The sequence below is a fragment of the Pongo abelii genome, chromosome 7 (genome assembly GCF_028885655.2).
Source record: "Pongo abelii isolate AG06213 chromosome 7, NHGRI_mPonAbe1-v2.0_pri, whole genome shotgun sequence".
NCBI lineage: Eukaryota > Metazoa > Chordata > Mammalia > Primates > Hominidae > Pongo > Pongo abelii.
Genome location: NC_071992.2, coordinates 82,708,438 through 82,734,683, shown reverse-complemented (window position 1 = coordinate 82,734,683; position 26,246 = coordinate 82,708,438). Strand labels below are relative to the sequence as shown.

The 26,246-nt window shown below is 39.0% G+C and overlaps 1 protein-coding gene and 1 pseudogene across 1 annotated transcript in view; both read left to right on the top strand.

Annotated features, from left to right (window-relative positions):
• Nucleotides 1–26,246, top strand: part of CPA6 (carboxypeptidase A6) — a 317,040-nt gene that overhangs the window by 121,869 nt on the left and 168,925 nt on the right. The window lies entirely within an intron of this gene.
• Nucleotides 1,645–26,047, top strand: LOC129060846 (ATP synthase subunit a-like; annotated as a pseudogene).

Here is a 26,246-nt window from a genome sequence, read left to right as displayed (position 1 = left end):
AACAGCTTCTTTGCATTCCCTGTGCATTGCCTCTAGAAGGGAAGAAGGAGAGTTTGCCAGGAAACCTTTAGTTGCCTTCCTTCCCTAAATCACACTGTGATAGACAGAATTCTAAGATAGCTCCAAGATTTCTATCCCCTCTGGTGTACATGCCCTGAATAATCACTCCCCTGAGGATAAGGAGGGGCCTGTGAATATGATGGGACAGCCATTCCTTTGATTACGCTACATTATATGGCAGAAGGGAAATGACATAGGGCAGACCTGACCTAATCAGATGAGCACTTTAAAAGCAAAGAGTTTCCTCCAGCTGTTCACAGAAGAGGTCAGAGAAGTGCTTCTGCTGGTCTCAAGATAGCAGTTCACAAACTGCTAAGTTGTGAACTATCCATGAGAGTCAGGAGCTAAGGAATTCCAGTGGCCCCTAGGAAGTGAGAATGGTTTTCAGCTCATAGGCAGCAAGGAAATTGAGACATCAGTCCTCCAACCACAAGGAACTGGATTCTGCCACATAAGCCTGGAGGACGCAGCCCAGCGGACACTGTTATAGGACCACTGGGTTTGATTGCCCATTGTGCAGTAACAGACCAATATACTGAAACAACAAGAGTTGCAGCAGATAAATGGTTGGATAATTGTAGGGCGGCCAAACAAGGAGATGGGAGGAAACCTCAAATCTGCCTTCCCAGGGAAGTTGGGTTGGGGTCTGAACAGGTGATGGGCTGAACAGGAGTTGGGATCGCAGATTGATTGAGAAGTGAGGAGTGAAGTCATGGGACAGGAAGATGAAAAAACTGCATTTCCTACACTTCTTTGCTGAGTTGGTTTCTTGGTGGAGGTCTTCAGACTGGTTGGTGACAGCTATTCTGCTGGAATTCAAGATGTGAAAAACACTTTAAGCAATTCTTGGCCAGAAAGGTCCAGTGCCAGAGATTCCATCTATAGGAACAATGTGGGGAGCAGGTGGTCAGTGCTTCCCACAACGTGGCTCTCAGTTAGTTAGCAGCTGCAGGGACTTGGGTAGAATGCCCAACTATAATTCTGCCTAAAGCCTGACTTGTAATTCTCATGAGGGCTGTTTTAACAGCTTGATTTTAGCCCATTGATACCTGAAGAGAGAATCCAGCCAGCCATGTCAGGACTTCTGACCTGCAGAACTGTGAGATGATAAATAGGTATTGTTTTAAGCTGCTAAGTTTGTGGTAATCTATTCTGCAGGAGGAGAAAACTCACACAGCGAACTAACAACCTACATCTTGGCCTTTGGCTCTCAGATTCATATATGAATCGTTGTTAATTTTCCTGATTTCACTAGCTGTAACCAAGCATCTTAGAGAAAGTGGAAAGTAATTGGACTACATGCATAGGCTATAAATTCACAATGTCATCTCTGAAACATGAACAAATGCAAAATGCATGTCCATGTTGAACGGAATCGAGAAGAGACGGTCAAAGCATAGTTAATTAGACATAGAACTGCTGTTACAAAGCTGGTTGCTTTCCTAATTAAATTTTATGGTTTTGCTGAAGAATTAAAACAAGAAAGTTAAACAGAAAACCATGCCCCTAGAGAACTGGATTGAGAAAGCACCAACCAATTAAATTGTTAATTAAGAGTGTAACCATGATTTAAATAAAGTTATGATGGAACGGGAACAGTCTGCAGGTAAGTAAATTAAAGTCCCAACACCACATTCTGCCTACATCTCTTTGCAAGTTCTTTGTACTCTGAAGTAATAGAAATGGTTTTATGTAGGATCACAAAGTTTCCATTATACAATTGACACACTCTTGTAGAAAGAACAATTAACGGTATTTCTGTTTCCAATTTCCTAATCAGAGAGCTGTAGGATAGGAAACTGTTCTATTTGTCCAAATTTTGTCATTTTTTTCAAACTGAAACACAACCTCATAAATATTGGTTTGTCAGGTGTCATTGAATGACATGTCAAAAGTCATAAAATCACATGGGGAAAACTGTACTTGCTAGGAGGAAGGCTTTATCTCTCTTCCCTTGCTTTGTACATGAAATGTGCTGCTGCTGTCCCAGGTGTGGCCTCCCTCCCTCACACCCCAGTACTGTGCTATAGTTGACTGCTGTCTTCTCTAATCCTCCTTGGTGCACTACCAAGACCTACAAGAGCTCTAGAACACCTGTGAGTATGGGAGTTTGTAAACTCAAACATCCAACTGGACAGTTTAATCAATTGGAAAACTTATGAGGAGGAAATGGGTGGTAGAATTCATGCTGTGGAAGATATTTGTTCCCAACTTAATTAGAATCTGATCATTTGATTGTAGGATCCCTTAATCATGGCTATGGTAAGTGGAATTCTAGGATGGCCCCCAAGACTCTTGGCCCTGGTGCACACACATCTTCTCTCCTGAAATGCTAATCTGGGCACCATTGTAAAAGGATTTTGCAGATGTAATTAGGGTCCCAATCAGTTAACCTCAAAATAGGGAGATTGCCCAGGTGGGTCTGATCTAATCAAGTGAGCCCTTTAAAATCAATGTTTCCTCCAGCTGGTTGCAGAAGAGGCACTCAGACTACTCACTCCTGCTAGCCTGCAAAAACAAACAGCCGTGCTGTGAACTGCCCCGTGGCAAGAAATTGTGGGTGGCCTCTAGCTGCTGAGAACTATCTAAAGCCTACTAAAAGGAAAATGGGGGCCTCAGTCCTACAGCCACAAGGAAATAAATTTTATCAGCAGTGCGAAGATAAGCCCAAATGAAACTGCAGCCCAACTGACACCTTGATTTCAGCCCGGTGACACCCTGAGCAGAGAATCCACACCATGCCCAGACTTCTGACCTACAGAAACAACAAAATAATAAAATTGAGCTGCTAACCTTGTGGTAATTTAGCAATAAAAATCTAATAGCTTAAATACCCAGTGGCTTGGTATGCTGGCTGAAGATACACAGGAGCATTACGAATGATACTTCATAAAAGTGAGGAAGAGACCAAGAATTTGGCCTGTCAGTATGTTTTGGGTAGGAAGTTTCATTTCCACTTTTTTGTTAAAGGCTTTGTAAAGTAATGAAAGAACACTGACTTTTACTTTCTGTAGCATGAATTCTGAAAGAGAGAAAAAGCTGCTTATTATCCAGGCAGATGTCCAACTGCAGTCATGGGTTAAATTTCAGGAATATAATTTTCAAGCATGGCTTGCATTTATCTCCATGTGTATATTGATAATTAATAAACTCAATAACAAATACATATTAAGAGAAACAATACAGTGTGTTTAAGAAAGAAATACATTAGAAACATTCTTTCAAAAGGAAAAAACCCTCTACCATGTTATGATGATGATGATCTACCCCAGTGATCCTTTAATTTACTCAACTGAATTGACATGACCTTGGGCTTATGCCCTAGTATTTTAAGCTGATTGTGTTTCCTTTCTATTATAAGTATTTATAAGTTTTGACATTTAAACAATCTGTTTTGAGACTAATTGTTAAACATTAAAAGGAATTGCTCTTGCCGGATGTAGTATTGGCCATTCCTGAGGACAGCTGAAGGTTGGGTCTAGCACAGTCTTTTATAGAAAGTAATCTCCACTGGGCTCTTTCATGTACCTGCCATCACCTGTCATTGCCTCCTTTGCATGTCTAGTGGTTGGCAGGCTGTAGGCTGCGATGACAGACAACTGAACCATGTGTCTCTTGTTGTCTAGCTGTCTAGGATAGGCTTATTTACTTGGGAGTCACAGGGTTCTAAGAGTGAGAGAGAACAAACTTACAAAACTCCTTGAACCCAAGCTTAGAGTACTCAGTAAATGTCACTTCTGCAACATTATCCTAGCCAAAGAAAGTCACAGCTCAGATTCAAGAAGTGGAAAAACAGACTCTCATGCTTAGTGAGAGAATGGTAAGGTATGTACAAGAGAGTCTGTGGTCATTTTTGTAATCCACCACATCTTCTATTCCCCACGACCCCCACAACACACACACACACATATTCAATTTGCCACCAAATCCCAGATGGAGGATGAGAGCTACCTAACTTCTCCTCTGCAGTCTTAAGGCCACTTCTATAGTTCTGGCCCTGATCATCTTTAGCCTGAACTGCACCAGCCTCCCCAGTGTCTTTTCTGCAGCCCTCACACATGGTTCCTATTTGTTCTCCGTACTGTAGTCAGAGTGATCTTTCTGAAATGAAAAACTAACCAAGTCACATCTCTACTTAAAACCTTGTAAGTGTTCACCATAGTCAACAGCAGTAATTCCCAACCCAGGATACACATAGGAAGCTTTTTATAAAAGACTGACATCTAACCCCACTGCTAGAGATTTTGACTCAGTTGCTCAGGTGAGGCTTGGTGGTTAAAATTTATTTAAGCTCCCTAGGGTATTCTGGATGTAGCTGAGGGAGTAAGCCACTGGCCTAGGGTATAGACTTCAAACTCTTTGGTGTGACCCATAGGGCCAGTCAAGAACTCCCTGCCTAACACTTCTCAGCATCTGTCACTAGCCTTGGCGAACCATACTGAACCAGTTGTAGTTTCTCACCTAAGTGCCTTAGCTCAAGCTGTTCTTCTTGTCCGGAATGCTCTTCCCTTCTTTGACCACCTAGTGAACAACACTTATCTTTGAAACCTAGGCTAAAATACTGGATTCTCCTTGAGTTATTTGACCCTCACTGAATTCTATAGACTGTTAGACCCTAACATCTATATCCCTTGTGCTTTCTCCACCCACCCATCCCCAGTAGGCTTTCTTACAGATTTGAAATATCATTAATTCTCTGAATTGCATATGGTGGATAAGGAGGCACTGATGGAAGAGAAAGGACTAGTGACTCTTCAGCTGGTACTAAAAGGCTTATGTGCACAGGCCACTACCTTCAGGAACACAGCCCAGCAAAGGCTTAAAAAAGACCTTTACTTTTTTGACCCACCCCTCTGGTTTTTATTTCCTTTTTTTTTATATAGGTCACCTTTTTTATTTATCCTTGCAATTTCACCTGAAAATTACAAATATTGGAAGGAATGATTTGTGCTTTGTTAAATGTGAATCTAACCATTTCCACTTTTAAAGGACATTAACATGTAATCAAAGATACAGGAATAGACGAAGTTCCTTTTTCAAGGGCAAGGATGGCACTTCTTGGTGACTGAGAGGTTTTCTATCAAGTGTATAAACCATACTTTGGTGCCATTTCTTAGACCCACAGCTCCAAAGACAAAAGTTTAATTGAAAATTCTTTTAATTAAAGTTTCCTATTTTCAACCATTTCATTTTTCTAGCTGTATAAATTTGTAGAGATTTCCCCTGCCTTGCTTGGTTTTAGAGGTCAATGTTGCTGAGAAGTGTGGAGCCTGGACCCCACAACCCTTTTTAGAGAAGTGCACCATTGTCCTGATCACTGGTATCAGGGCACAACCATATAAACAAGTATCGATAACCTAAAAGAATTCACTAACACCATTCAAATTTATTTATTAAATATTCAACCATGTGAAGTCTTGTACAGGGCGAATATGGAAAGCAGTTAGCATGGTGCTTAAGAGTAAGACCCCTGGAGACATAATGTCACTGGTCAATTGTGTTCTTTGCCTACTTCACATTGGCTGCATAGAAAGAACATCCAATTGGGAAGTCAACCAGGTTTTTATTCAGTGGCCAAAGAATGGAGAAGGGGAGCTCATGTTCCAAAGGCACCATCTTCCTGGAGGCATGGGAGTTTTAGAGAGCTGGGCGCAAGCCTAGGGAAGTATGTAGGCATGTACTGGATGGAGTTGCAAACACAGGCACAGTACATGAACATGTTTCTACACACACTGCATGTAGACAAAATGGGGGCAATTTTCTCTTAGGGGAAAGATTTCTGGTATTATAATGATATGTTAATGACTTAAAGGTAACTGGAGGTCACCTGCTCTGGTCTGCACCAGTTTCATGTGGGTTTGAACTTCCTCAGTTATTCAGCAGCGGGTCTCAAGGGGGCTACTTGTGGCATCCAGACCATCTGGTTTCTTTCAACAGTTGTGCCTATAAACAGACTTAAAAAAACAGTTAAAGTTTTCCCACTGTCAGTAGGGGCCATCCTGGTGACAATACTTCTTGGGTTCATATCCAGACTCCTCCATGTACTGATGAAAGGGAGAGTTCCCTGATCCCCCTTGCAGAACGTGTGACAGGGGTGTGTCTCACCTGTTCAGTCACCCCACTGCTCAAACCCCATGTGGGATGGGGAGCATGCAGACAGGCAAGTGCAGAGGCTGGGGTGAGTGCTTTGGGCTCCAGCCCGTGGTAGTGTCTAGGAGTTACAAAGCTCTTTCAGCTTTGCCATCCACAGCTCAATGGTCCCTCTGCCTTTTCACAAGGGCAGAGGGCCAGTGACAGCTTTCTGTATCTCGAGCTCTTGCCCAGCATCCCAGAAAAATCGGGTCACACACGGGCTTGAAGGATTTCAAACCTTGCAAGGTTTTATTGAGTGGTGGAGGTGGCTTTCAGTGGGATGGATAGGGAGCTGGAGTAGGCCCGACTCCTCTCCGACCACCCACCAGCCGAACTCCTCTCAGAGTTCAGATGTTCCACCTCATCGCTCGCTCTCTGCCGCATCATCCTGCCATCTGTCTGCTGGTCTATTTCTGAAGCCTGGTGTTCAGGGTTTATATGGGTGCAGGATAGGGGGCATAGCAGGCCGAAAGGCAACTTTTTGGGCACAAAAACAGGAATGCCTGATCTCATTTAGAGCCATGCGTATACAGGCTTGAGGGTGGGGCCTTTGCCCAGGAACTGCCCTCTTCTACCCAGGATTTCCCGGTCTCCTGTCCATATCACTAGTTGTATGAGTGTCAGCAAGTTACCTGATTTCTCGGTGCTTCTATTTCCTGATCTGTAAAGTAGGGAACCACAGAAAGAGTCAATCATTTCCACATTTGTACTAACCTGCACCTGGCATGTACATATCTCTACATACACTGTAGCAATTTGTCCACTTATTGTGTCTCCCTTACCAGATTGAGAACTCTCTGAGAGAAGGATGACTTACCATTCTTCTTTGGATAGGACTGATGTCTGACTCATCTTTGTTTCCCTAGTGCCTGGCAATAGTAGGCAGTCAACAAATATTGCTTGAATGAATGAGCATATGTAGTTCATTCATCCATCTATTTGCCTATAATTATAATACAAACAACACTAACTTGGATTCTCATCAGGAACATATGCATAATTTATTTTCAACAAGATTAAAAAATGGTAGGTGTAAATAAAAGCTATTGTAAAATGATGGAGCAAGAAGGTATCATGAAATAGGCAAGGGTATGAGGTAGGGGAAATTATCCATTTCCTCAATTACTAAGGAAGTTTTATGGAGGAAGTGGGATTTCTGTAATAGCTTGATGATAAACTTCTTAGAGAACTATCTTTGAGATCTGCAATCTCCCATTAGAGCTTCACCTAACCTTAAGATTTTTGCCTTTGGGTGTTGACTAACTCAATGAATACAGCAATGCTGATAATCAGAAACATTTGAATTTGAAAGTCAGAGCTCAGGTGTTCTGCCTTGGAGTCAATTTGTGGTTTTGTATAATCAAAAATGTCTGTATCTCTTTAAGCTTCTGGCTTACTTGATTAGCAAACCCATTCCTTTCTAATAACCTAAAAACAGCTATTAGGGATGCATATGTGGCAATACTTTGTGCCCTAAAAAAATTCAGAGCAGCTTTTGCATATTCATCAGCCATAACCACAAAGACTTTGCTTGATTAAAGAAGTTTCCTGTTTTCTACCATTTTGTTTTTCTAGTTGTATAAATGTGGAATGATTAAAATTCCCATGGTCCCACAAATACATCTCTTAGATGTTTTGCTGATAATTGGATTTGCTTTGAGGCTATCTGATCATCAGTGTTTCTTCTGCTCTCTCACATTCCAGTTACATTTTGAATATGGACTATGATCTGGGCTAAGAATCAGCACCATATTGAGAAAGAAGAAAGGAGAAGGTACAGAGAGCATGAAGCATAAGGGAAAAGACATTGACCCAGTACAGAGATTGTGATCTTTGAGAAGTTGCATCACAAGGCTTGTTGACTCCCTTAGAGAGATGATATTGGGAGCACAGGCAGAAGATGCCTCTGTTACAGGGCCAGGCTGAGGCTTTTGATAATGTAGATACATAGCCTTTTGAGAATATATGGAAGAAGCAACCTTTGGCTTTCAGACAAGGAGAGAACAGGTGGGAAGATAAACAATGGAACGGCAGGATATACTTTTCTTTCCTCCTTCCCTTCTTCCATATCCCTCTCTGCCCTAAAACTTCAGCCACCATATCCAGGGCCATACTTAGACAGTCCATTCATTTTGTCCATGAATTTGTATTGTGCAACCAAAATCAGTCAAGGTCCAGTCAGGAGACAGACACACCAATAATCTGAACAGAAAATTTTTGATATAAAGTAATATTAGCTAGTAAATGACAACTAATTACTAAAAGACATAAGATAGAAAATATAAATGCAGAGAACTACTACTCTTTGGCATTAGGAAGATTGTCCAAGGAAGGGAATAAGAACTTAATGGAGCATCTTCCCCTCTATCAGAAGGGTGAGATTCAGGCCTTCTTGGAATCCATGCACCACAAAGTGAGAAATTTGCTGTGCCACCAGCAGACTAGGGCTGGCCTCTTGCTTTGGTATCAGCAAAACTTGCCAGAGAGTAAGTGTCACTGGGCCTTCCACATGGCACCAGTTGCCATGTCATAGGAAAGAAAAAAGCATATGAGAACTAGGAAAAGAATTTCCTTCCTTCCCAGTGTCTTGAAAAGCCGTCTCTTGACAAAGCCTAACGTTGACCAGCTATCAAAGGAGAAATATTTGTGGAGTCTAGCTTGAGTTTCACAAGGCAAGACAAAAAGAGGGTAGATCTGGAATTGAGAGGCAATCTATTGGTACCTGGAATAACACCTTTTCTGATCCAGAGATCTGGTGATTAACAAGATAAAGTAATGTTCTGGGTAATTAACAAGATAAAATAAGGTTCTCGTTGTCACTAACGCTACTATCTAAAGTGGAATATAGAGAAGTGAAAAGGCGAAGATGGGCGTGGTGTAATCCCTCACACCTATAATCCCAGCACTTTGGGAGGCTGAGGCAGGCAGATCACCTGAGGTCAAATGTTTGAGACCAGCCTGGCCAACATGGCAAAACCTTGTCTCTACTAAAAATACAAAAAATTAGCCGGGCATGGTGGTGTGTGCTTGTAATCCCAGCTACTAGGGAAGCTGAGGCAGGAGAATCACTTGAACCTGGGAGGTGGAGGTTGCAGTGAGCCAACATTGCACCACTGCACTCTAACCCAGGCGACAGAGCAAGACTCCATCTCAAAAAAAAAAAAAAAAGAAGTGAAAAGGCCATGGCCAAGGTAGGTGTTAAGGGATAATATAAAATCCTTCTACCTACCAAAAAAAAAAAAAAGAAGGTATTTATAATAACAATTATATACTACTATGGGCTAAATACTCTGCTAAATGGCAAATATATATTATTTAATGTAATCCTCATAATTTAAAGAGAGATTGGCATTATCCCAATTTATAGATGAAAAAAATTAAACAACTCTGTTTTTCCACTCTGCAGAAGACTTTTCCAATTTGAGTTCCTTTCTAACATGACTTAGCAAGAAGTCTCACCTGAAATCTTTATCAAGTTAAAAAAAAGTTTTTGTTGAGATTATTTAGTGGCCAGCTGATAGTGAGAAACGACACTGGACATGTACATGTGCTGAGGAAGGGAGCCTGGATGGGGAAGCTGGAACTTCACCATAGACAAACATGGTTCCCTTCACAATGTTATCTGAAAATGGCATGGCCCTGGGAAGTCAGTCATCTCTCCTGTCACCTCCAGCAACCTGCTTAGCTTTCTTATTTCTGCCTTGACTAATAATGTGTTTAAGTAATCTAAGTATGTTTCATCTTAGTATATTTAGATAATTGACAGCAAACATTAAAAAGTCATAGAATAATGTGAATAATTGAGGAGGTGCTGAGAGACTTGGGGGGAAATGGTAACAATGAGTATGGTATTTTTTTTTTCTCTCTTGTTTTTTCTCAAAGAGAGAAAGAGTCTCGGCCTGTCACCCAAGCTGGAGTCTGGAATGCAGTGGTGCAATCACAGTTCATTGCAGCCTCTGACTCCTGGGCTCAAGCAATCCTCCTGAATAGCTGGAACTACAGGGACATAACACTATGCCCAGATAAATTTCTAAAAAGTTTTTTGTAGAGTCAGAGTCTTTCCATGTTGCCCAGGTTAGTCTCGAACTTCTGGGCTCAAGCAATCCTCCTGCCTCAGCCTCCTGAAGCACTGGGATTACAGGCGTGAGCCATTGTGACTGGCCTAACTATGGTGTTTTGGGTTTTTGGGGGTTTTTGTTTTGTTTTGTTTTGTTTTTTTGAGATGGAGTCTCACTCTGTCACCCAGGCTGGAGTGCAGTGGCACAATATTGGCTCACTGCAACCTCCACCTCCCAGGTTCAAGTGATTCTCCTGTCACAGCCTCCCAAGTAGCTGGGATTACAGGCACAAGCCACCATGCCCAGCTAAGTTTTGTATTTTTAGTAGAGAAGGGGTTTCACCATATTGACCAGGTTGGTCTTGAACTCCTGACCTCAAGTGATCCACCTGCCTTGGCCTCACAAAGTGCTGGGATTACAGGCATGAGCCACCGTGCCTGGCCAGTATTTCTATTTTAACAAATCTAAGACTGACTCTACATATCACAGATCTAATTGTTTATCATAAGTATTTGAAAATACTGGGGAGAACAATTGATAGATTATAAATAAAACACAATATTGTTTCTGGAATAGCAAAGTCTCTCAGGGTTACCTAATATCTTTCAAGAACATAAGAGCCCTTATGAATCAGGAGACTACTTGGACAAGGTTGGTCAAGAAAAATGATATATATTCAATGTTGACTTTCACAGGACTTACGATATTGCTTAGCATAATTTATTCTTTAATAACTTGTACAAATAAGGTCTATATCACAAAACCATAAGTGAATTCAGTTTCAGGTCAGGAATATAAGAAACATGAGCCATAAAAGTTAATTCTCCTACCAGTAATATTTTGCCTATTTTTCATCATCAAATCCTTGAATAATATTCTCTACAGGAGATCCATGAAGTGGGAAGGTGGCATCAATGGATATTAAGTGAGTAGTTACTTGAGGGTGTTGTAATCAGGATTCCAGGTAACTTTAATAAAACAGTAGAAGGTTCAGAAACACAAAAAATAAGGTTGTCTCAAAGACAGATGCAAAGTGATGCTTGCAAACATTTAGACTACGAGCCTCACAGAAGGGAAGAATTAAAGGACATTGTGCAATGTGAGTCTAGAGTGAACAGATACCATAGAGTGACACATGTACAAGCTGGCACACCCATTGGGATGGGAGGACTCTGGGCTTTCAGAACTTCTTCAAATGGTCTTTGTATGGCAGACTATTAGTAACTCAACAAAATTCTGTCTTCTCTTCCACATGGGTGCTGTATTTCACAACCTTCCCTACAATTAGTTAAGTGTGGCCATACAACTGACCAATGGAACAAAGATGGGAGAATTCCCTTGGCCCCTTCATGGGACCCCTCACAAAGAGGGTGGCTCATTTACTCAGCCACCGTGTGCTCAAACCCCTTACAGGAAGGAGAGAATGCAGGTGAGCTGGGGTGAGCACTGTTGGGCTCCGGCCCCATGACAGCATCTAGGGGTATTACAGTGCTCCTTTAGCTTTGCCATCCATGGACGGCTAAGTGTTAACCAACTCGTGGAGAGTCAGGGTGACAGCTTTTTACACCCTGCCCTCTTGGTACCTGGGTCCTTGTCCAGCATCCAGGAAGAATCAGGTCACACAGACTTGAAGGATGGTGAATGCAGGAATTGAATTGGGTGATGAAGGTGGCTCTCAGCAAGATGGATGGGGAGCTGGAAAGTGGATGGAGCGGGAAGATCATCTTCCCCTGGAGTTCGGCCATCCTGTAGCCAATCTCCTCTATGACCATTCCCCAGCCGAACTCCTCTCACTGTTCAGATGTTCCTCTTCTTTTCTTCTCTGCCATGTGGCTCTGCTGCTCTTCTGCTCATGGAGCCTGGGGTTTGGGCTTTATATGGACACAGGATAGGAGGACATGGTGGGCCAAAAGGCAACATTTTGGCATGAAAACAGGAATGCCTGTTCTCATTAGGGCCGTGGATCCAGGCTTGAGGGTAGAGCCCTTGCCGGGGACCCTAATCTCCTGCCTCCTGTCTGTATCAGAATGTACACAAAAATGATGTGGGCTTTTTCTCACCTGAAACTTTAAAGAATGAAAGTTCTTCCTCCATTACTTCCTTCCTCTTCTGCAGCCTGGATAACAGTAAAAACAGGACCCAAGAGGATGAAAGAGCCAGACATGGAAAATTTCTGGATCCTCAAATCACTCCATAGAGGAAAGCTGCCCACTCACAAGAAATAACCACCTTTGTCTGTTATGTGACCAAGAAATAAATGTCTCTTATATTTCAGTCATTATATTGTTTTTGAGCATCACCACAACTAGTAGAGAAAATGGTACATTGAAATAGAGTGCTATCTTAACAAATGAAAATAGTGTATAGCCTGAGCTTAGCAATTGGGCAGTAGACAAAGGAACATAGATATCGCAATGTGGAAAGAAAGATACCACTGTGAGGTAGTGACGAAACATTTGATAAAGCTATCAGTTGAACTTGGAAGATAAGGCAAGTGTCTATTGACCCTATAGCTCTAAGGAAAGTAGTTGGAAATACCTGGGATGTTAGTGTATCTTGGTCCTTCTCACTCGTAGAAATGTATTACAATAAACAGCTGAAGTCAGGAAGAAATAGACAGGTTTACAAGCAGAAATAAAAAGGAATCTGGGGTCTGAAAGGACAGGAAAATCAGGCTGATTCTAGATCACAAACACACACACAAAAAGACTAAAGATGGTTTCAAGCCAAGAAGACCCGTTAAGACTTCTCAGGTTTGCAAAGTAGCTTAGATTAAGGGAGTTACTTTTCTACCTTTCCACCCCAGCCTACTCTTTCAGATGCCTTCAAAGTAGCTTCCGTTAAGTTGAAGAGAGGTGGAAAGGCATGGGGACCAGGAAGCAAAATAATAATAAGAAGAAGAAGACAGATTTGAGAGTTACATCTAGGAAAGAACTTAGAGTGTGGTTACTTAATGAAACTTCCTAGCAGAAAATAAACCAGAAGCCCATATAGTTTCTGAGACGTGATCCACAATATCACAGACCTGACCAAAATATAAAATAAAATTTTGCAAGATAGAGCATTATACAACTATCAGGACCTCAAACCTGAACAAACTAGAAATTGACTGCAAAAGTTGCTTGTCTCCAAAGAGTGCATACTCACCTATATCCACTTCAGATGTGGCCAGGAAGAATAATGGGCAAAGGAGAACCTCCCAGAGAAAACCAGAGAACAGGACAGTTAGTTCCAGAGATACTAGAGAGCAGATGCTGGGTCCAACCAAGAACCTTTCTCCACTGCCAAAGCAGGGAGTCTTTGCCATGCCCAAGGAGACAGGTGTCATCATGACCTGAGTCTGTGATCGCGCACCTCTGCACTCCTCCTGTTCCAAAAGGGAGATGTTATTGTGGATATCCTGTCTCTGCCGAGCACCATAAATGGTAAAAGGGAGGGTGCAGGGGGCAGGTAATCTGCTTTTTAGTTTGTACGTCTTAGAGCATAAAGAGCCGTACCTAGATCTATTGGAGAAAACTGCTTCTGAAGAGACTTTAGGTGGTCCCCTCAAGCAGATATATAGTGAGTAAAAGAGCAGAGTGACTAGTCATCAAAAATTGAATTCTTCTGGGCCCATATTCCATAGCCTTTTTACAGGTAGGAGTGACCCTGTGTATAACAGCCAGTGGAGAGGAAGCAGAAGTGATGAGTGCCCTCTATAGTCCAAGGCTTTGTAACCCTCCTTCCTGTCTACTGGCTGTGCATGACTATGACAAAGTCTTAGGGTATAGTGGATCTGTAAACTGAACAAGGCCTGGTCTTCAAATCACCACATGGTGCAAAATCATCCACCAGCAAGGAATATTTGCCTCAGAAACGAGGGAAAACTATTGAGTTTGAGCCGATATACGTTCTGGTCTATCTGTTGCCATACCTGGTGTTACTTTAATAGAACCAGTATCTCTAAAACCGACCCTTTCTCTGGGACTTCTAGCCATAAGCCTTGTGGATCCACTGACTATTACAGATCAATAGGTCCCCACATCCATGGGTTCCATATTCACATATTCAAACAACCATGGATGGAAAACATGCAAAAAAAAAACAAAAAAAAGCAATACAATAATACAAAAATACAAATTTTTAAAATATAACAGCTGTATAACATTTACATTGTATTAGGCATTATAAGTAATCTAGAGATGTTTTAAGGTATACAGGAGAATGTGTGTAGATTATATGCAAATACTAGGGCATTTTATATCAGGAACTTGAGCATCTGCAAATTTTGGTATCCATGGGGGCCCTAGAACCAATCAATCCCCCTTTGATACCAAGGGATGAATGTAGTTTATATTTTAGAAAAGCTAACACAGACTGAGAACTTAACAAGCATACTCATTCCAAAAACAGATCTAAATGGAATACTCTATGTTGGGCATTGGATGAATCACACATGGTATTGTGAGGACACAACCATGAGTAGAAACTGGACTTCAGACAAGGAGCTCAGAGAGAGTTATTAGGTCATCCAGAGCGAAAAAAGAAAAAGAAAAATTAAAAAAAAAAAACGGCTGGGCGCAGTGACTCACGGCTGTAATCCCAACACTGTTGGAGGCCAAGGCAGGTGGATCACCTGAGGTCAGGAGATCGAGAGCAGCCCGGCCAACATGGTGAAACCCCGTCTTTACTAAAAATACAAAAAAAAATTAGGCGTGGTGGCAGGTGCCTGTAATCCCAGCTACTTGGGATGCTGAGGCAAGAGAATCGCTTGAACCTACAAGGTGGAGGTTGCAGTGAGCTGAGACTGTACCATTGCACTCCAGCCTGGGCAAAAAGAATGAAACTCAATCTCAAAAAAAAAAACAAAAATATAAAGTTGATAGAACCTCTACAGGTTTTTCTCTAATCTCCAAATATGTCCTGTGTTTCCCAGTCTCTGAGCCTTGTATGTACATATGTAGAAACAAATTCCACAAATGTTTATTAAGGGACTCTGTGCCAGGGCCAGGAAACACAGCCAACAATCCCTGTCCTCGAGGAACTCCATACTGTGGTGGAGAGAGATTAACAAAAAATAAATAAGTAAAAAATATGGTATATCAAATGGTCATAGTTGTAGGGAAAAGTAAAGCAGGGAAAAAGGTAAGGGACACAGAATGTAATTTTAAATGGAATGAATGGTCAGGAAAGAAGACATCATTGAAAAGGTGGCATTTGAGCAAAGGTCTGAAGGAGGCGAGGGTGAGCTGTTATTGCCACATCTTTGGGAATAACCACCCCTTCCTTCTTTACCAGGCAGAAGGGCCAGTCTCAGACACTAGCTCCTCAGAAAGCTTTTGCTAACTGCCACAACCAGATGTGTTCCTTCTCTTTTTTCAAGTCCTTGAAGATCTTTGTTATTCTCTTAAACAATCTGTTCTCAGATTCTGGTTTCCTTACTGAAACACATGTTCTCATTCACTCCAGTGTTTTGAGGAGCAACAAACCAATCTGATTGGGATAACCCAAGGTTAATAAGTTGTAGCTCTATTTTACCTTAACCCCACACAACCTCCATCACTAGCTGACATATTTTGAAATTGACAATTGACATTTTCTCAACATCATTTCACCCTTTCCAATCAAATTACTGTTCACACACCCTTTCCACATACAAATTCTGCCTTTCATGCCTCATATACAGAGGAAACTTTTTTAAAAAAAGATGTAGGCTTTTTAATCAGAAGGACAAAAAGTGTTAATGACACCATAGAGACCTATGAAAGAGAGTGGAGGCAAAAGCAAAGCAAAACCAAACTATTGCAGAACTGCAGTTTCAGTTTGATCTGGGGTTAGCAAAGAGAAGTTTTAGAAATAACCTAGCACTGAGTGTTCAGTGTTTTGGCTCAAAAGGAAGGTAGATGGGAAAAATCTAATTTGCCTGGGTACTTTTTTCAGACTATCTTACCAAATATGGACTACCACAACCCCAGGTGATTGTAAAGGAAAACTTAGTAAATACTGATTATAGATCTGAGGGTTCCCAATACTATTCAAAGAATTCACAGTTATCTATCTTCAACTTTTTTCAACAAAAATCTATGGACATGCTTTAGGGACTGTGAGTTTCACTTAGCCATTTTAAACGTATAGATCCTGTCTTCCTTTTAATAACATTCTTCATCCCACTTAGAAAATCATAATCCTCAAAGAAATATAATAAAGTACAGATCTCTTTAAAGAATAAATGTGTTTGTAATTTAATGAGAAGTTAAATACATTCCTAAATGTTTCACTTCAAAGAATTTTGTTAAAAAAAAAAATTGTTAAAATTAAAACAGTTTGGGACAAACCCTACATCCATCTCCACTTGGGAGGTAAAGAGTACATGTATGTTACTGAAAGCTGAAAGTAACCTCCTGTACTTAATTTGGAAACATTTCAAGAATGTAATTCTTGTACCATATAGAAGGATTATTCATAAAAACAAAATGACCTTTGGAACCAAAAGCATTTTCTTAAAGTAATAGGCCAGATTGAACCTCAAAAATAGGAACTTATTTCTTTTCAGAATGGCCACACAAAAATCATTTTTGTCACACTTAGCTTCTTGCTTATAATGAGACCATTGGCTTTTGGGTTCATTTTTTGTTTTTTGTTTTTCTTTTTAAGGAAGATAGAGAAAGCACAGAATTATAAAACTCTTCTTATGTAACACTTTTCTATCAAGGGGTTCCAAATTATTTATAAAATGTTAGCTCATTTAATTCTCACAGCTCCCAAGCAGGTTCAGAAATGACATGCGGTATTTATGATGGGCTTTGTCTCAGTTTCTGCTGGGGAACATGAGTCACTGCTACTCTTGCTGCGGAAATGAATCTATAATTTCCTGACATCCGGTTGAGGCACTAACCTGACCTCATTCCAACTCTCCAAGTTCAGCAGTTGTGTTCCAATTTTGGTTTTATTTATATTTCTCTAAGATCTGGCAGTGAACTGTCATAAATCATGCCTTCATGCAGGACTTGATGAGATATGAGGGACAGGAAGGAAGCCTTTTAGTAGATATCAGCTTTTGTTTCTATTTTAAGGAAAGTAAACATTTAGGGTGCTTCATTCTCAGCACATCAGTTACTCCGTCAATGAATAACTCTTTTGTGTCCTGACATATATGTAGGGCTCAAATGGACTTATAAAAAGTTGGACATATTTATTTTTGAATAGGTAACAATGCATTGATGTTGAAAATTCAAGATATTCAAAGGATATACAATTTTTAAGACCCCCTCCTATTCCTCTTCTCCAGTCACCCAATTCCTTTTGCAGAGGCAAGCAGTGTTACTAGCTTCTTACAGAGGTATTCTACACAAATCCAAGAAGATAACAGATAGACACAGATATGTATCTCTGCATAAATTTGTAGGTATATATATATAATACATTAATATGTTAATTATACTTATATATACCTATATATTAATGTATATCTAGAGATATATTTCTCTTCTCCTTTTTTTCATAAATTATAACAAACTATACACACAGTTTTACTACTTGCCTTCTTCACTTAAGATGTCTATGATAATCCATGACAAAATCTAAAAAGCTTCTTCCTTTTTACAACTGCATGTTCTTCCATTGCCATAGACACACCAGATTTCCTTAACCAGTCTTCTACTGATATTAGATTTCAAATCTTATGCTGTTATAAACATTGTTGCAAGGAAGAACCTGACAGAAAGTTGTTTCACATATGTACAAGTAGAATAAGTTCTCAGAAATAGAATTTTTTGGCCAAAGAGGATATGTACTTTCTTTTATAGATATGTTTCAAATTGCCCTCCATAGAGGTTTTGTCAGTTCACACTCCCACCAGAAATGTATGAAAATTCCTATTTCGCTACTCCCTTGCCAACATATGGTACAATCAAGCTATTTAACTCAGAGACAAAATAGACCGAATAATGAGTTTTCCAATTCTTGAAAAAGATATGTGATGTATCAAATGATTTATATTTTCACAGATCCTCAAGTTTAAAATAATTTATACATTATCTTCAAAAAACCCACAATTTTTAGAATGTTACTAACCTTGATTTAAAAGTGCTTAAAAGTATGGATCATTTCCCATTAGCTATGACCGTTGCTTTGCCAAAACAATTCTGTGTGGCATATTTCTAAACCTCAGCCAGCTGATAGGTTGTTTCAATAAATACTTGATACTGAATGTTTCCAGTGCTGTCAAAGAACCTGAACAATACCGGAGCTTCTTAGACTGAGATTTGGTCACTATCAAGAAAGTTTGAAAATAATTATTTTCTATGTTGTTTTTAAAAGTATGTATCTATAGCAGGGTTAAGCATTCCAAAAGGATGTGTGGGTTGCTGTTTGTGATATTACCGGTTGAGCTAGAGAGTTCTGCCAAGTGAGAAATTAGCTTTTAAGAGATGTTTAAATGTACGTTGCATGTGCCAGCACAGCTATTCTACTACACATTATTTATGTAGCATTTATAAAGGTGTAATCAAGACATCTGATATTACAAATGAGGATTTGTACTCAACTGTAAATTATGTCACAGATGTCTTGTAATAGTTCTTTCCATTTTCAGCAATTACAGGAAATGCTCAAGATTTTATTATATGCATGCATGTACACATATGCCCAGAGCTTTGCTGTTCTCCATAAAAAGTAGTGTTTTGACAAAGTTCTGAAGTATTAGACCTTATTCAATTATATAAAAATATTTGATTAATATTGCGATCTTAGCTTCTGCATTTATGAAAAAGTATTCATAACCTTCTCTTGTGACCCTTTGTTCTTACAAAATGAGGTTCTTTGAGAAAACATTTTTTGTTATATTCAACTGGAACTATTAAAAATGTATCTAAATTGGTATCAGTAGACGTTCATGTGGTATAAACACTGCCTCTCACTTGTACCCTTTTAATACAAGACACCATTTGATACTATTTGACTTGGCTACTAAGAGAAAATGGCTCGTTCTAAAAATTATTTTTAATTGACAAAAAATTATAGAGAGATCATATACAACAAGGTGTTTTGAGAAATGGCTCATTTAAGCTAATTAACATATGTGTTACCTTGCATGCTGATCATTTTTTGTAATGAGAACACTTAACATCTACTCTCCAAGCAATTTTCAGGAATACAATATATTGTTATTAACTATAGTCATCACATTGTACAATAGATCTTTTGAACTTATTTCTCCTAACTAAATTTTGTATCTTTTGACCAACATCTCTCCATCCACCCACCCCAACCCACCCCCAGCTCCTAGTAACTACCATTCTACTCTCTGCTTTATGAATTCAACTTTTTTAGATTCCACATATAAGTGAGAGCATGCAGTATTTGTCTTTTTGTGCCTGGCTTATTTCACTTAATATAATGTCCTCCAGGAAAATGGTTCTTGATGCTCTTAAGAAAAGCATCCTTTTCATGTGGTTTTTTTTTTTTTTTTTGCTGCATAGATGTCTTCTTTTGAGAAGTGTCTGCTAAAACTTAAAGTATAATAATAATAAAATTTAAAAAAAAGAAAACATACACCTTAAAAATTAAAAAAAAAAAAAGTAAAGCGTCCTTAAAAGTATTGCCTTGTGCCATTACTAATTCATTTCAGTTAGCCAGGGTTTGATAACTGTTGTTACCAAAATGTGGTTTCAGAAGAAATCTAGTTTCTACCATCTTTCTGAAGTCAATTCCTTTGTTAAACCTAAGATTAAGAAATATTTTATACTCGACATACTACTGTATTTAGTAATGACTATGAATTATTATTTTCCTCTGGCAGATTTTTGCAGAGGCACTTCCCTCTAGCTGAGCATTTCTCCACTATGAGAACATCCGAAGTATCATCATGGCATTCTTCAGATTGCAGTTTGTTCCTCATGGCAATGGCATCTATTGCTAAATGCTATAAAATAAAATAACATAAACCTCTAAACACTCTTTACTTCAAATGGGACAGTTTTAGAGCTTTCAAATTCTTACCAAATCATCATTGGCTCATACTTGTTTTGATAGGTTTTATTATTTTTCAGGTATGGTGAGGCCAACAGATCAGGAGACAGCTGCCATTGAAACAATAGTTGATTATGCTCACAGACCTCAAGAGAGGGAGTATCTATTAGGCCATAAGGGGAAGCACATGGGGAATCACCAAGACTCTGGCTAGGCAGGTTCGTATTTGGAAAGCAACCCCAGGGAGGAGGATTCTTCCAGAGGGGAGTTGGGCAACCAGGGAGGCATGAAGCAAAGCTAAGATGATTCAGGCTTTTTACGTGGTTGTCCAGAACACAGAACATGTCCAGCATGTGCATGCAAGGTGGAAGTTGAAGCATCAGGTTTACAGAAGCATAGTAAAAGCATCAAATAGAAAGATATAAACGCACTAACGTAGTCAGTTTTAGGCGAGCACTACTAGCTCTTTGCTATGGCTGTTTGATCATTGTGGCATTTATCAGCTATTCTTAGTGCTTTTACATACAATTATTTATGTATATGTAATTGAAAAAATTACATTTTGACGTCATGTCATTCATTCCATAATGAATCCTTAAACCAGGTAGCTTAAAGTACAATGATGTTAAAATACCATACTAATATTAAGTATTATAATAATTCAGCAACTTTTTTTGAAGAAATTTTTTTACCAGATTTATAAATTGCTCAAATCTGGTTTTTAAATACTATATAATATTTTAAGATGGGCCTAGTATTAAAAAAAACACTTAAAGGAATTACTATGACAATATCTTCTTTTTCTTTATTGGTAATATAGTTATATACATGATAAATGTACAGAAGGGCTTATAAATAGGAGTCTGAAACCTCACTTAGCTCATTATCTAGAGAAAAATGTATTTGTTTACAAATAAAAGTTATTTTTAAGAAAGTAAATGTGTTGCTTTTTTAAGTGCAAAATTCAAGAATCCCAAACATCAAAACATGAAAGAAGTCTTTGTCTATTTTTGATGCCATAACAGGAAGACTAATTTTCATCTACATTTTAATATGCATTTGGCCCCCTAATCAAGCTCAATACAATGTTATTTTAAAACATATGTCGGCAAATTTTGTTGCCCTTAAATTAAGTAGCGATTGTTACTTGCTAAATAGGAAAAGTGAAAATTTTGTTTTTCCATATTACCGAAGGCTGAATTTAAAATTAACTTTACAATATATAAACTTTAATATTATGATCTAGAATAAACTATTTAACATAGAAAATACTACTTAAGTAATGCAGACTAGGTGATTTGAACCAAAGCTCCCATTCAAGACAACTAAATCTGCATTAAAAATAAATATTTTCTTTAAAACATCAAAAAGCAAGCAAGGTAATAAGAATTACTGGGTGAAAGTCCAAAAGATGAAAATCCAGAGAGGAAAATCCAGAGAGATAAATCCAAAGTTTGTAGCTACTTTTGCTCTGGAGGTGTTTGCTGACCTAAAAATGACAGCTAAAATGTGAAGTAGCCATTTCATCAGCCTCAAAGGGATTGCCAGGGTGGAGGATCAGGCCAGTCAGCCTAGGCTTTGGGTTGGGATGCTAAAAGATTGCATTCTAGGAGTGAGGGTGGACCAAAAATAAGTATCCCTGCTTTGAAACATCTCAATGATCCAGAAAAATCTCACATCCTAAAATTAGTTTAAGGTGATTTCAGATAGCTAGTGGCCCCAGAAAACAAAAGTCTTCTCTGAAAGATACCACCATTGTAAGTCTCAAATTATTTCTACAAATAACTTTTAAAATGTGACGTCCACACATAATTAAAGAGAGCCAAATATATAAGGCAATAAGATAACATGAACAAAAGAACAACGATCCACCTGGTTCCAAAGAGTAGAGTTAGAGACATTGTACAGCATTTAAGCCTACTAAGCTACTGGAGATAAAAAGAATGGCAGCAAGAATAGTTTTCATAACGAAAAACTATACAAAGTGATACTGCAGAATTAAAAACAAAAGTAGAAAACATACAACTGAAAAACACAATAACTGAAATTAGGAACTCAGTGGATAGGTTTAACAGCACATTAGACACAGCTAAAGACAGAAATGGTGAAATGAAGGGCAGAAGAAAATATCCAGAGAGAAGCATAAATAAACTGAAAAATAAAAATTAAAAATGCAAGATAAAAGACACAGAGGGGCCAGGCGCAGTGGCTCATGCCTGTAATCCCGGTGCTTTAGGAGGCCGAGGGGCAGGCGATCATGAGGTCAAGAGATCAAGACTCTCCTGGTCAGCATGGTGAAACCCCATCTCTAAAAATACAAAAATTAGCTGGGTGTGGTTGTGTGCTCTTGTAGTCCCAGCTACTCGGGAGGCTGAGGCAGGATAATTGCTTGAACCTGGGAGGCGGAGGTTGCAGTGAGCTGAGATCGCGCCACTGCACTTCAGCCTGGGCAACAGAGCGAGACTCCGTCTCAAAAAAAAAAAAAAAAAAAAAAAACAGAGACACAGAGGATACAATGAAAAGACATAATTGGAGTTTCAGAAAGGAAGGAAAAAAGAGAAAAAGAAGTATCTGAAGAAGTAATGCATAGTCATAAACTATGCTACCACAATACATTTATTGACTACAAAGGCAAAAATAATAAATTTTAATGGAGAAATCAGACACCACATAAACCAAGTGATCAAAGTTAACATCACCAATAATGGGATAAGTCAATACCATGTGCCTCCTGAAATGATGCACTGAGAAGGACATATCACTTTGTAATATTCCTGCCAAAAATGTTTAATCAGCATCTAATCATGAGGAAAGTATCAGATAAACCCAGATTTTTTTAAGTATTTGGCCTGTATTCTTCCACAATGTCAAGGTCATCAAACACAAAGACTAAGGCACTGTTCTAAATTAAAGGAGACCAAAGAGAGATGTCCACTGAATAAAACTATGATTCTGAGTTGAATCCTGGACCAGAAAAAGAACATTAGTGGTATAACTTGCAAAATTTGAATATGATCTATAGATTAGCGTGTACTATTGAATAGTTTTTATTCTGATTTTTGTGATTGTACTATGGTTATATAAGAGAATATCCTTGATTTTGTGAAATACAACCTAAATTATGAGATAATTGGATTTCATGTCTGCAACCTAAAATTTCAAAGTAGAGTAAAAAAAAAGAAATAAATTCATACCCAAATACAGTGAAACTACAAAAAGGCAATGACAGAAAATGCTTAAAGCAGGAAGGGGACAATAGGAATGAAATGGGGAATGTAATCTATTTTCATTCACTAAAACAAACAGATTAACAGCTAATTTCTCAGCAGAAGCAATGGAAGCCAGAAGTCTGTGGAATGGTAGTTTTAATTGCAAAATAATAAGAACAGGTACAACAATAAATGCCAACTTTTAAGCATATATACCCAGTAAAAATATCTTTCAAGAAGAAAGTGAAATAAAGATATGTTTAGACAAAACTGGGAGAGTTCATCAATAACAGATACTCACTAAAGGAAATGTTAAAGGGTGTTCCTCAGGAGAAGGTATAACTTCCAAACCAATGGAGGAAAAAATAGAACATAAAAGATCAATTCCCAAAAATTAAAGATTGTTGAGAAAAAGCATCAAAGGGTAGATGATAATGTTTAGAAAGCACTTAATAATCAACACTACACAGAATACACACAAAAGCATTGCTATAAAAATCAGGAAAATTATATTCTTTAGGGATGACAAAGGAGAGTGTGCCTAGTGGGAAGGGCATAGGGAAGATTTCTAGTGATGTTTTGCTTCTTGACCTAGGTGCGGTTACATGGTTTTTCACTTTATAATAATACTTTCAGATGTAAACTTGATTCGATGTGATTATTTATAGCAAGGATGTTTAAAAACTTGACAATTCTATATCAGTATCTCCTTACCATACACCACATAAAAATGATGATAAGACCCCTATAACTTCTGAAGGAGCTCACAAAATTAGATATATTTGAGGTTTAGAAGTGGTCTTACCTGTCCCCCAGTAAAGAGCAACCCTGATCATCTAGGCAGCTTCTTTCAGAGGTTCATAAGATCTGATTTCCTGTAAACAAAGATTTTGCTCTGATATTAAATGTCTGTCTATATTTCCTTCTCCATCCCATAGCCAATAAGCCTTGGAAGATTCTTCCACAAGGTATATTTTCATTAGCCAGTGTATTACTTCATTTGCACAAAGTCCTTTTGAAGAGGGATGCTATGCTGCCTAAAACTATCAAGGTAGTTTTGGTCAAATCCTTTTTAAGAAATAAATTGATTTACAGAAAATTTGAAATAGCCCAATTTTATAAAACTACCACATTCTTAGCTACCACCTGAAGGTTTTCTTTCCAAGTCTCAATGATCATGGCATCTCAACATCAATCTTTTTTTTTTTTTTTTTAAGAGTCTTGATCTGTCACCCATGCTGGAGTGCAGTGGCGCAATCTTGGCTCACTGCAACCTCAGCCTCCTGGGCTCAGGTGATCCTCCTACCTCAGCCTCTTGAGTTTTCTGGTATTACAGGCATGAACCACCATGCCCAGCTAATTTTTGTATTTTTAATAGAAACAGGGTTTCACCATATTGGCCTGGCTGGTCTCAAACCCCTGGACTCAAGTGAGTGCTGGGATTACACGCATGAGCCACCACCCCTGGCCCCAACATCAATCTTTAATGTAAACCTGGCTTCTAGCCTCCATCACTCATGATCTTGATAAGCAAATCACACTTTGGGGCTGGGCCCAGATGAAAACAAAATGTAAGAAACACCACATTCTGACTCAGCAAAGTGCTCTCATTTTGTTTGAGAACAGTTTTCTATTACAAGGCATTTGGAGTTGCCCTTTCATTGAGCATTTCTCTTTTTAAAAAAGATATAGCTATTTTTAAAGTGTAGTTTATATAAGCCACGGAAGGGTTATAGAATTTCTGCCATGTTTTCAGTGTAGTAATTAGGGATTACATTTATTTTAGCCCTCAGGTGAATTTTCCCTCTCTGTACAAATTGCCCTCTCCTATTCTGTTTGCCTCCTTCCTTCTCTATTGCAAGAGACCCAAAATAACCCAAAAATAATCAAAATGCAAAAACATAAAACCCCTTGAGAATTGAAAGAATGAAAATCTATTCACCTCTTTTATTACCCCAACAATTCTAGGCCTACGCGCAGTAGTATTAATCATTTTATTTCCCACCATACTATTTCCAACCTGCAGTCATCTAATCAGTAACCGACTGACTTCCATTCAACAGTGACTAATTCAACTTGTACTAAAACAAATAATAATAATAATCCATAATGTTAAACGGCGAACCTGATCCCTTATACTGATCTCCCCATTTCTCTTCATTGCTTCAACCAATCTCCTCAGGCTTCTACCCCATTCATTTACACCAACTACCCAGTTATCAATAAATCTAGGAATAGCAATCCCACTATGAGCTGGTGCAGTAGTTACAGGCTTCTGCTTTAAGACGAAAGCTTCCTTAGCTCACTTTTTACCACAAGCACACCTGTACCACTTATCCCTATGCTAGTGATCATTGAAACTATTAGCCTATTCATTCAACCAATGGCACTAGCTATGTGATTAACAGCCAACATTACAGCTGGACACCTACTAATGCGTTTAATTGGAGGAGCCACACTAGTATTATCAACTCAGTCTTCCCACAGCTTCAATCGCTCTCATCATTCTAATCCTACAAACCATCCTCGAATTCGCCATAGCCCTTATTCAGGCCTATGTTTTTACGCAATTAGTAAGCCTTTACCTACACAACAACACATAATGACCCACCAAACACATGCCAACCACATAGTTAAACCCAGCCCCAACCACTAACAGGAGCTCTCTCAGCTCTCCTCATAACATCTGGCCTGGCCATGTGATTTCACTTTATTACCCTCTTAACCCTGGGCCTGCTGACCAACACACTACCCATATACCAATGATGACGTGACATTACCTGAGAAAGTACATTTCAAGGCCACCTCACATCAATCATCCAAAAAAAAAGGCCACCTT